Source organism: Pagrus major, chromosome 13 (assembly GCF_040436345.1).
Source record: "Pagrus major chromosome 13, Pma_NU_1.0".
Taxonomy (NCBI): domain Eukaryota; kingdom Metazoa; phylum Chordata; class Actinopteri; order Spariformes; family Sparidae; genus Pagrus; species Pagrus major.
In genome coordinates, this window is record NC_133227.1 from 23,035,454 (window position 1) to 23,047,912 (window position 12,459).

Sequence of the window (12,459 nt, forward strand, 5' to 3'; positions counted from 1 at the left end):
CTGGAGACTAGTTTATGTGGCAGCTCTCTGCAGGGAGGTCAAAGGTCACAGCTGATAATCACCTCTGAGATATCCAGAGACAGACACCTGAGGGATTGAAGCAAATAATCAAGAAGGGCGCTTTTCACACTCCACTTAGCCTCAGGCTAAGAGAGCTGTTAGCCCCGGGCTAAGAAAGTTTTCACACCGGCACATTCCTAAGCGGGCCGACCCCGACTTTAGCCTAGGGCTTGCTGGCGCTGCTCCAGTGCAGGTTAGCTCTGTGTGGTTTGTAGGTTACCACCATCAACTAAACAGGGTGCCAGTGTGAAACGCGGCTAATGTAAACAAGGTAGTAAGATAACAACTAGAATGTTTAGCTTAGCATCAAACCACACGTGTGTTTCAATAAAGCTCAAGTTACACCCCTCCCGCTGGACCTCATGGGACATCAATTCAGAAAAAATTTGCACAGATGATGACAGAAATAAAATTTTGATCCCCTTTGATTTGTGCCAAGATGCCATATGTGTAATACATATGGCATGTTAATTAAAAAGGTCATTTTTCATGTCAATAAAGCTGTTTGTCATAAATAAAGTAAAATATCGTCCAGTTTTGTGTTAAACCGCAACAACATCGTCTCACTCACGTCACCAACACCAACATGGCCGCCAACTCAGCACAGAAAAGGAACTAGAAAAGGTGAAAATCACAATAAATCTGTTCATATCGACAAATGCAGTTAGTCAGTTCTGTGAGCTGCTAATATACAGGAGCAGCTCTACAAGATTTAAGTTCAGGGTTTTGGTGAGCATTCAACGAGACGACGTCACTAACGCGACTGTTGGCTGTGTAGTCTTTACAACATATACATAAATGTATACGTACTTTCACAGTCTTATATTTCATTAGTTTTATAACAAACTCTGACTTTCTCAAGTTGGAAAATTATCTTTTAAAGTGACATTTGTTCCTGCATATCAGCAGCAATTTCCTTAAGGATCGATGTTGATTCTGGATGAAGTTGTCTTGAATAACAGTGTGCTCTTATTTTGAAATCTAACAATCTAATGTGGATAACTCGGACGTCCACGTATAAAGAACAAGGCCCAGTTTCTTCTCCGTCTATCTGTGTTCCTGCAGAGAACACTTTAAAGCTTTATCTTGCCTGTTTGTTGTTGTCTTGATGTTTAGTATTTCCTGCACGACCGAAGTCCTTTTGTTTAGTTGAATTAAGTTGAAACGTCTCATCTTACGGCTCATTTCCACCTTTCTGCTGTGAAGTCCAACAACATTTATCAGCGGTGATTTCTGGAGGTCTGTGGAATTGGAAAAGCAGCACAGCGAGGAAAAACCATCCGTCACACAATCATGCGGTGACACTTCAAACACTTCGGAGAGCTCCACAAACTGATGACTGAGCAGTCTCACAGTTAAAACTGACTAACTGTCGATGACTGAAAAACACACAACTCTCAAGTTTCGTCACACAATCTTAAATGTATGGAGGACAACTGCATGATAGAAATGAAAATAAGAATGATAAGTCAGAATTATGAGATAGTAAAGATAGTAGATAGTAAGGTTGGACATAGTAGTCTTTTACTTTGGCAGAAATTAGCTTCCATACATTTTTCTGAAGCTCTGCTGTGGAAACAAACTAAAGTTTTTGTCCAACATTTTGTTGCTATGCAACTCTGCCCGGTCAGATACGTGATTCATGAGGAAAAAATGGTCCCACTGGGCAAACTGTATGAATATTTAACAAGAAATCAAATGTGGACTGATTGATGGCTCTTATTTCTGATTTCACAGTAATTTCCTGAACATTCAGGGTCATTTGTTTCCCGAGCTGCTTTTATATCGAGTCCCAGGTGTGTTTCTTTGTGTGTGTGTGTGTTGATGTGTTTTATTGTATTGGCAGCATCCTGCCTGCTCAGCCCTGATATGCAGAGTTCAAGTGTTTATTCAGAAGAGAGTCCAACAGGAACCATCAGTCATCAGATATTATTCTGGCAGCTGAATAACAGGCAGTGAAATGACCATGACACGACTTATTTTAGCTTCTGACTCAATATGTGAGAAACACAAGGTAACAAGGGCAGCGAGGTTAACGACAGCGGCAGCGATGACATATCAGGCACTTTGTGTGGACGTAAAATACATCTATGAATTTATACTTTAGCTTTCTATGTTAACTAGAAGCTCTCATAAAGGGTAAGGGCATATTTTATTTTTCTTATATAACCAAAAATGTACATTACAGACTATATTTATATGCAAAATATAGAGCGAGGAAGTGAGATCTGATCACATGTGGTCACTTGAGATGCCTAATGTCCTCAAAGCTTGTAATAAAACAGCGCAGTTTCATAAAGGTCAAGGTCACTGTAACCTCACAAAACACATTTTTGGCCATAACTCACCAATTCATATGACAATACGTTAAAACGTCGAACAGGATAAAGTGAAGAAGTGATTAAATTTGATATCCAAAAGGTCCGAGCTTGAATGCACTGTGGCATCAAGATATACTGCTAAACATATTCTGCCCATTATTCAACGCCACAGCTCAGAAACAGCAACTTGACTGGTGCACAGAGGCATTATGGTAATTCTTGTTATTAAGTGTTACTTAAACGTTTGAGTGCGCTGGAGTTTACTCCCAGCAGCGAATTAATATAAGTAACATCTGTTAAACAATACAGTCTAGGATACAAGGTCTCAGTGTGTTTCTCTTTTATGTGAAGCGCTTTTGTTGTCGCCAGCTGGATTCGAACCAGTTTCTGTGTTACACTCCAATGATCAACTTGTCCTCCGTGACTTCTCATTTCTCAGTTTGTGTATCCTCGCCTCCTCTCATAGTCCCTCCTGAATGAGGTGTGAAAGGGGAAGGCAGCGAAGAGACGCGAGGAGAGAGGAGTCAAGAGCCTCTTGACACACTCAGAGTAAAAAGAAAAGCAGAAACATCTTTCTACATTGACTCAGCCAGCGCTGATTAGATTCGGGTCATCTGAGGATTCAAACCATTCAACCCTGCGGTCCGTTGCTCATGATGCCAAAAAGCTCTGCAGCAGCAATAATAAACAGCGGCCGACTGTTTGACGCAGCGGTGCTCATACGGGGCTATTTGTTTACAGTTTTGTTCTTTTTAAATGTACAAGCAGCGAAAAGAAAAAATAAACTGAAGAAGAGGATGTCAAAAGTCAGAGAGGAGAAAGAAGAGACAAGATGTTTTATTTATGAACAAATTCCACTAATGTGAGACCAATTATGTAAACTGTTAACTGGATGTTTGTATGGATGCCAATTTCTTCCAGGAAAAGAAAAAAATAATTACATATTGCAGATGATCAAAATTAAAATACACACTAAGTCGAAATTATAAAATTCTAAGTCACAAAAAAGTAGTCAAACAATATTAACACATGACGACAACTCACCAATACTCACTTTTCTTGACATTATTGGTCTTCTATCCACAAAAAGACAAGACTCTGCAGCAGTAAACACATTAAGACATAAAACAAGGAATCAGTGACGGCTAACCACATTAAACAATAATATGAAAAACTTCTGGCAGCAGAGGCTTTTAGGAATCATGTGCTCTAAATTCAATTCTGGATGTAACTCCGGCACATTTCGAGTGTAACTGGAAATTATTTTGATTGTATTGATCTTTGGTTGGTTGAACACAGACTCCGGTTGTTTTTTATGGTGATGATGACGTTCAGAGTCTCTGATCCGAGAAACACGGAGAGATTGTGAAGTCCAAGTAGTGTCATGAAATTAAAAGTACTTAGAAAATGATCTTCAGCACATTTTGGGATGTTTACAAACAGAGACAAACAATATAATGCGATAGATTAGAGTTGTTTCCTAAACACGTCGGTTCATCCTCGTCCTCAATTCCCGTTTTTTTGTAAAAGTGAAGCAACTGTACAGATTTATAATATAATATATAATACATATAAAACAACATAGTTTCTTTTACCTCCATGTCTCCTAAATGGATCTTAACCAAGGGAAGGACTTATTAGCTCTAGCCTCAGTCTGTTAGCATTAGCATGATCATGTATGTAGCCATTAGCCAACGCATATATATGAAGTCTATTGTTGAGTAAAACAGAATATGTGGACGAGTTTTAGTTTCAAGAAGCATAAAGAAGTAAAACTCAGGGGTAGAGCCAGTGTCTTGTTATCGGAAGGTCGCTGGTTTGATTCCCCCGGTCTGCATGTTGAAGTGTCCTTGGGCAAGATACTGAACCCCAAACTGCTCCTGATGTGCTGGTCGGCACCTTGCATGGCAGCCACCGTCATCAGTGTATGTATTTGTCGCTTTGGACAAGAGCGTCAGCTAAATGCCCTAAATTAAAAATGTCATAACGGGAAATCGGTTATCATTTCTGCACTTTCAGTTCCATTGTCTTGAAATCCGTTGGGTTGGGTGTGTCGTGGTTAACACAAGCATGATGATTTTTGTGTGTTTTATTCTGTGACATAAAATACGACTTTAGTTACAAACTATTCTAATTCTACCTTTACAACTTGTGCATTGATTAATTTATAGTAAAAGTGTGTAAAGCGTTATTGGAGTCTTTTGTCTTGGTGTGTCCTCAGATTGAAGGAGATGTTTGTTTTGCTTTAAGTTAGCAGGAGTTTTTCTGCTCAGATGAGTGGATTACAGGACAGATACGGACTTTATGACGAACATGGACAACCTAATGATATAATTTAATTACAGACCTCAGAAACCATCATTATTACATAACAAGGAACACGCAGACACACACACACACACACATGCAGACATTCCTTTTTTTATGATCTGTCGTCAGACTCGCTCTGCTGGGAGAATAAGATCAGTTTCTCAGAAGACAACACACAGAAGATCCAGTTAGCATCTTTTTCTAAGAATAAAGGAGTTAAATTGACTGTTAAAGCAGCAACTTGTTCAATTTTATACTTTTGTCGGCAGGAAGGAAGTTGTGTAACTCACGTGTTGGGACCTTGGGGACATGCGGGTTACAGTGGGACAGTCTTTCAAAACAAATTAACATCAGCTGTCGTTAGGCATGTTAGCCGCACGGCTCAGTGGACGGCAATCGATCCACCAGTTTGATCCCAACTGAACTTAACAACTACTGGATGGATTGTGATCAGTGTTGTAAAAAGTTCCAAAAGCTTTTAGTAAAAGTAAAGATATCATGTTATATATGTAATATGTTATATTATTTTGGTAAAAGTACAAGTCACCTCTCACATATGATTAACACTTGAGTAAAAATCTTAAAGTATCTGATATTAAATGTACTTAAGAGTCAAAAAGAACAAGTAAAAGAAAATTTGACCTATATTTACATGTGATGTGAGTTTTGGCCTTGTCGTTTAGCAGCTTGAATATTTAACAATCAAATAAATGTATGCTGGCTCTGATGCAGCATGAAATCAGCAAAGTAACTAGTAACTTAAGTGATCAAATAAATGTAGTGGAGTAAAAAGGACAATACTTGCCCTCAAAATGTACTGAGGGGAAGTATAAAGTAGCAGAAAATGGAAATACTTAAGTAAAGTAAAAATACCATAAAAATGTACTTAATTGCAGTACTTAACCCTCAGCTGTACTTTATGTTTACTCTTGTATTAAACCGCGAATACAAACGTATTACGTGTACGTCGTGTGAATCGCAGCCATGAGACGTTTTCATGACAGTTTGTTACCGTGACGATGACAGGGGTCATGGGAAAAAGCTTGATGCAGATTACCTCTAAAACTCAGATAATCACATATATTTGTATTTTGGATTAAAGGGATGATTCAGATGTTTAAGAAAACCACAAAGAGTAATCCTCAACCAGGGAACTGGGTCAGTCTGTAGAAAGACGGACAGGAAAACTCTCTGGCATCCATTTTGTTTTGGGCTATATGTCTTTCCATGTCTTTTCACCAGCAGTGGAAATACTCAAGTACTTAAATACATGTTTAAACGTACTGTACTTCAGTAACTATTTTGTTAGTTACTCTTGAATATTTCTTGGTTATTTCACCCGGAGTTTTTGCATATAAAAGAAATTAAAAGTTTATAGTTTTGAAAATGTGATGTTTTGTTATGCAAGTACAGCAGGAACTATTAGTCCATTAATCAGTCAATTGACAGAAAATGAATTGCCAAATGATAATTGTTCAAGTCGTTTTTCATGTAAGAACATATCATGAATCCAGCTAACTTTGATTAGCACCTAGCAGTAAGCTTGCTGACTCCATACGAAGACGTGACCAAGCTGTGATGTGAGTGGCCGGCTGGGCAGCGAGGCCGAGACTGATACGGATCGTATTCCTTCCCTGACTCATGGATTAATGGGTAAAATCTCAGCAGATTAATCCAGAATGAAAATAATCATAGGTTGCAGTCCTATATAAAATAGTACAAACTGAGCTGAGCAGTCAAAGGGCACATTTTACTGCAGCACTTTTACTTTTAATACTTTAAGTGGATTTTCCTGATTATAAGTACAAACTTTTACCTATACAATATGGTATTACTACCAATACTTCAGTAAAGGCTCTGAATACTTCCTCCACCATTGCTCTTAACTCATATATATTGTATTTTATAGGACATTATATTACGGTGTAGATCATAATGCTGAAGATTCAGTCCCCTGAGTGTAATCGAACTGCAATGGATGAATGAGCAGCATCCAAATGATCATTAATCCAGTGTTTGCCGAATGACCTCTGGCTCGTTTTCAGACGAGCCCTGCAGAAGATATTGAACAAATTATAGTGCCAAACTCGCACAGACACACACACACGCACAGACACACACACACACACACGCACACACACACACACACACACACACACACGCACACACACACACACACACACACACACACACACACACTGTGAGTGTTTCTGTGTTTTATCAGAGCGAACAGCTCTCCAAAACACCTCGAGCTCGTTCATGACGAGGCTGAAAAATAAGCTTGAAGCTGCTATCACCGAATTCTGTCTGAGGCGTAAACAAACCGCTCGACAACACGGCAGGACGGTCCATCCACCAATCACCGCAACACAGGAATGCATAAGGTACTCACTGAATGTCTGCTGTATTTATACAGCTACAAATGACAAGGGCTTTGCCTGTCGGCCTCAGTGCCAATCAGACCCGGCTGCTCAGAAAGGACAGGCAACATTTATCTTTTTAATTATCTGTTTCATCCTAGTAACTCATTCTGTTATACACATTACATCTTTGCTGATCCTTTTCTTTCATAATTGTAATTGTGCTTTGACACATGTAAAATGTCAGAAAACATATAAATATCTTGTTTTGATAAATGTTTTTGTTATTTATTATCCTCATAACAGAGATCTCATTCGTTTCTATTTTGTATTGCTGAATCTATTTTAACCACATGAGCAGCGTGCCTTTATATGTTACTGTCAGCCTGTCCATCACTTTGTACCAGAAATATCTCATCAACATTGGGAAGGATCGTGATGACACCCACGTTCCCCTCAGGATGAATTGTAATAACTTTCATGATCATCTGACTTTTCATCTAGCACTGTCATCAGGTCAACTTTTTAATGTGTCCGCTACTTACAACACTACAAGGATAATATATAACAGGACCAAGCAGGTCATTGTGGATTGACCTCATCAACGGCCACAGTAGTCGAGAGGGTCAACGACTTCACATACCTTGCAGTTAACATTCATTCATTCAAGTACTTGACATGGACAAGCAACACTACCGCTGTCATTGAAAAGGCCCATAAGTGGCTGTATGGACTGAGGCGCCTAAAGAAATATGGCTTGAGGCCCCAAATCCTCAGGGACTTCTGCCGGAGCAACATATAGAGCCTGCTGACAGGATGCTTCATCACCTGGTATGGCAGCTCTAATAGCTGGTATGAGCTGTACACTCACGGTGCCTCAGGAAGTCTCTGAGGGTCACAAAGGACTCAGATGACAATTAAGCTGGTTTTCCCTGTTACCCTCAAGGAGGAGGTCCAGGGTGCTCTGGTGGTCCACTGGACAAGCGGAGGGAGTTTACTGTTTTATCACACAATAGCTAGCGTGCTATTTTATAACTGTATGTCCAGTGGTTGCATAGTGTAAATGTGTTGTGCCTGCGTAGTTCTTGCAGTTGGTTACAAAACTATTACATGTTGTTGTTTATGTACTGTGTGTATTTTCTTCCTTTCACTATGCCTGCCTCAGGAATTACCCCTTGGGGATAACTAAAGATGTTTTAATTGAAAAAACAAAACAAAACAACAAATAGCCGTGGAGCCGATACAATGGATTGTGAGCCATAGTTTCCTGGTAAACACACCGACCTCTTCAGCTGTCACAGCTGCAGTGTCTCTGGGCTAGTTAACGGACTGGCATGGCAGCCCGGCAGCCCGGCAGCAGTCAGCGGACAGGTAACTTGAATAGAGATACAATTATTTAATTGTGTGGCTCTTCTAGTCTTTCCTAATTTTACTGAACCAAATGGCTCAATTTATGATAGTGAAGGGAATCATTTTGTGGGGGTTGTTACGCTCAAAATAATGTTTCCACTGTTTTACAGCTGTTTATGTCACAATGTAAGCTTATTCGGAAAAGTCTATCACTGATTTAAGACTAAAATCAAAACACATAGAGTAAAAACTGAGCTTGTTTGCTGTCGTGGCAACAGTTTTACAGACTTCTCTTTTCTAATGGAGATGTATGAGGAAAATGATTTTTGGACAGTGACTGACCACTGGGACAAATATATTAATATATTAATACATCTATCAATAGCACATCTATTGTTTCAGACACTATCTAAAACAGTCTGAAATAAAGTCACGATGACAACAGTGGGACTTCCTCCACCCGCTTGAGGATCTGCGCTGTGATTGGACGCTCTGTCCACAGAAAGGCGCATCACCAGAGGTTATTGTTGCTCTGCTGCCAGCAGCATGGTGCACATTTCTAACTGATCTGAAAATAGATCTCACAAACACACACACACTCCCAGCACGCTACTTATATCGCCTGAAAGTAGTCGACCTTGGCTGGGAACGACGACACACTGGTCTTATATCACAAACACACACAGACACACAAACACGCACGCTAGCGGGGTGTAAAAACAGCAGCGCGCTCAGTGTCTGACGAGGATCCAGATTTTCTGCGTCTCATTCGTTCCTCTCTGAAACTGTTGATGCTGGTTGTCATTTACAGAGAGTCGTGTTTCTGCTACCGAGAACAGAGTTTAACAAACAGACACAGACACTAACTGAAGTGACATTTTTCTGATGGATGAAAATACTGTATATTAATTTGAGAAAGTTAAAGAAACAGATAAAGAAAAATCCCACAGATCATAACCAACAATGTGTAAAACTCAATGTTTTATCCTTTAAAGTGTATCTGGGGCAACAGTGTGTGTGGTCATGACAATGAACAAAAGCTATCAAACGAATCTCTTACTTTCTGGAAACTCCTTGAATGTAAAAAGACAAATGCTGCAAAGTGCAATGAATGATTCCCTTCAACTGAACTCGGCTTATCTCTGAACTTAAAGGCTATTAATTTTACTCAATTATTCACTTAAAGGTTGCGGACGTGAGCCTCTTCAATTAAAAGACCATGAGACTAATAAAAAAAATAACATTTAGCCATGTCAGATAAATGTAAAAGGGCAAGTTCTGTTCCACGTGCAACTTATTACGACTGCACTACATTTATCTGTCAGATATCTTTATTCTGCAGATTAAAATGTTACATAATAAATGGAGATATTATACAATTCAGCATGTTGTTGAATAAGTTTCCAAACTTGTGTGTCTTATGACCTCTCATATGAAACCAGTGTGTAGTTTTGTCTCCATGTTACAGTTGTTAAAGACTTTTCTCCTCTAAACCTCTCAGAAGGTTTCTTTTCAATAACTGCTTGGACTAACATTAAAGAAAAGTCCAGAAACTAAAGACAGAGTTGTGCTACTTATATTTAAGGGTTAGGGTAAATCTTTATGACAGAAATGTTGAGTTCTTGCTGCTGAAAATTCTAAGTTGAAGCATTTTGATTTAAGGAAGCAGCAGAAATACAATAAAATATACATTACAAAAACAATATGGTGGCCTGGGGGTGCAAAGAACAACACCTAAGCGTTCAACCCCCTTAAAATTAATCAGACTTGTTTGGATTACAAATGATACCTACAGTAGTTTTGTTGTAAACTGATATGCTCTTACAGTACATTTTCAAACCCAAAGTTAATTATTTGTCAGCAGAACTTTTCAAGAAAAACTAAACAAAAATGTTTAAATTTGAACTGACTTGCATAAGAGTTCAACCACTAAACGTTAGCGCTTATGTTGCAACAACAGCTTGAAGCACTTTGTGGTAGGCATCAGTTACATAATATAAATATCTTCTCTTCTTTTCAGCTTTGAAAGTTGTTTCGAGTGATTTCTCCTCTTTCCTCCTGGCAGGTTTGCTCGAGGTTGTTCAGGTTGGCTGGATGATGCAATTTTTCAAACAGTACCTCGTATTGATCAGATTGAAATCTGGACTTGTCCCACTCAGCTTTTGCACCATCCGGTCTTCCTTCAGTTCTCACAAATGCCCGGTCCCTGCCGAGGAAAAGCTTCCCTACAACACCACTTCACTGTGGGGATGGTGTTTGTTGAGGTGTGGGCAGTGTTAGGTTTTCACCACACATAGAGCTTTGGACTTTGTCCAGAAAGCTCTATTCTGGTCGAATCTGATCACAAAACATTCGCCCACATTAGCTGGTCCATTCTCACGCTTTGTGGAAACCTCAAACTGCGCCGAACAGTTCTGTGCTTCACAGCGTGACCAATGCTACTTAAACTTATTTATTTTTCCTACAAATATTTTCTAACATTATAGCTAATTTTGATGGGAAGTCTTTTAAAAATAACTGTATAATTAGATTAATCTTTAAACTTTTACGGGTTTTTTAAGGTGCACTTTGTAATTTTGGGGAATAAATTTGGATCAGAAGAAAAAGATCCACAAACAAAATAAACAAACTCTCTTCGTTTTCATGACTGAATAAACTGAATAAACAAACTGACCTTAAAAGACAACAACATTTCATACTGTTTTACTTCGTTTTTATGTGGCGGACCCTGCCGCCTTTCTAGTTTCAAACATTGTTCATTAAGTTATGGAAAAAATAAATATTTATTTTTGTATTATTACCTCATTAAAAGTTCTGAGTTTGAATTTCTTCTCCAAATCTACATAGTGCCCCCTTGAATATTTTTTGTGAGCCACTAGATGTGTTCATATGTATGCCATGCTCTGTTTTATTGTTAATAAAATAATTAATAACAAAATGGAAAACACAGTATTTCAGTGACTTCAGTGATGTCTGTACTAACAATGTTGTGTTTTTGATGTGTGTGTTTGTCAGCAGGATTACACAAAAACTAGTGAACAGATTTCCACAAAACTTGGACGGAGGATGAGTTTCGGCTCAAAATTTACCCCACTAACTTTTGGATAAAAGGATGATCAAGAATTGTTTTCTCACTTTCTTTAATATTAAAAAAAAGTGGCCTGTGTTCTTAATTTTGTTTTATTCTCATGTATTATGTGAAGTGTATTGTTAACCTGTACTTAATGTGAAGCGTATTGTAACCTTGTTTAGATAAGTGCTATATAAATAAAGTTATTATTTTATTATTATTATTATTTTTTTATTATTATTATTATTATCATTATTATTATCATTATTATTATTACACCTTTGGGCCACCGTACTGAAAGAATGACTGGCTTACTGAATATTCACGCTAATGCTTCTCTGATTTCAGATTTTTTTTTTAAACATACAACGAAACTATAATATGATAGTAAACAAAATAGATTTCCAGATCAAGCCAGAGACAAAACATTACTCAAAAATGCCCCTACGGTTTACATACAATCTGTGGTTTATCAGTCCGCAATAACAGTATACGTTTAAACACAGATGGATGGCTCACAAAGTATTTATTTATTTATTTCTTTACCCCAACATTGTTGTTTTTGCACCTCGGGGCCACCGTACATTGTACAACCTACTTTCACAACACTCACTGACCACTAAAGTACATTTCATGTGAGAGTCAGAGAGAGAGAGAGAGAGGGAGAGTCAGTGTCTCTCTACCACCATGAGAGGAGGATGCAGCAGTTTGTGTCTGTTTCTTTTCTTTTTTTTTCTCTCTTCAGTCGAAACTTTCCCACATTAAACACTTGCTCCATAAAAGGACACAGAGATCCGTGACCTGCTACTGAAATCAGCAGCTGAACCCGAGGAGGAGCTCCATCGGTCGGGCAGGAGGTAAAGAGCCTGACCGCCCCGGAGAGAGGACCGAGCTGACCCCGAAAAACCTCCACCTGCTGCCCGCCCGCCTCCCTCCCTCCCTCCCGGGCAAACCGAGCGCTCCCGTCAGCCATGGGATTTAATCACAG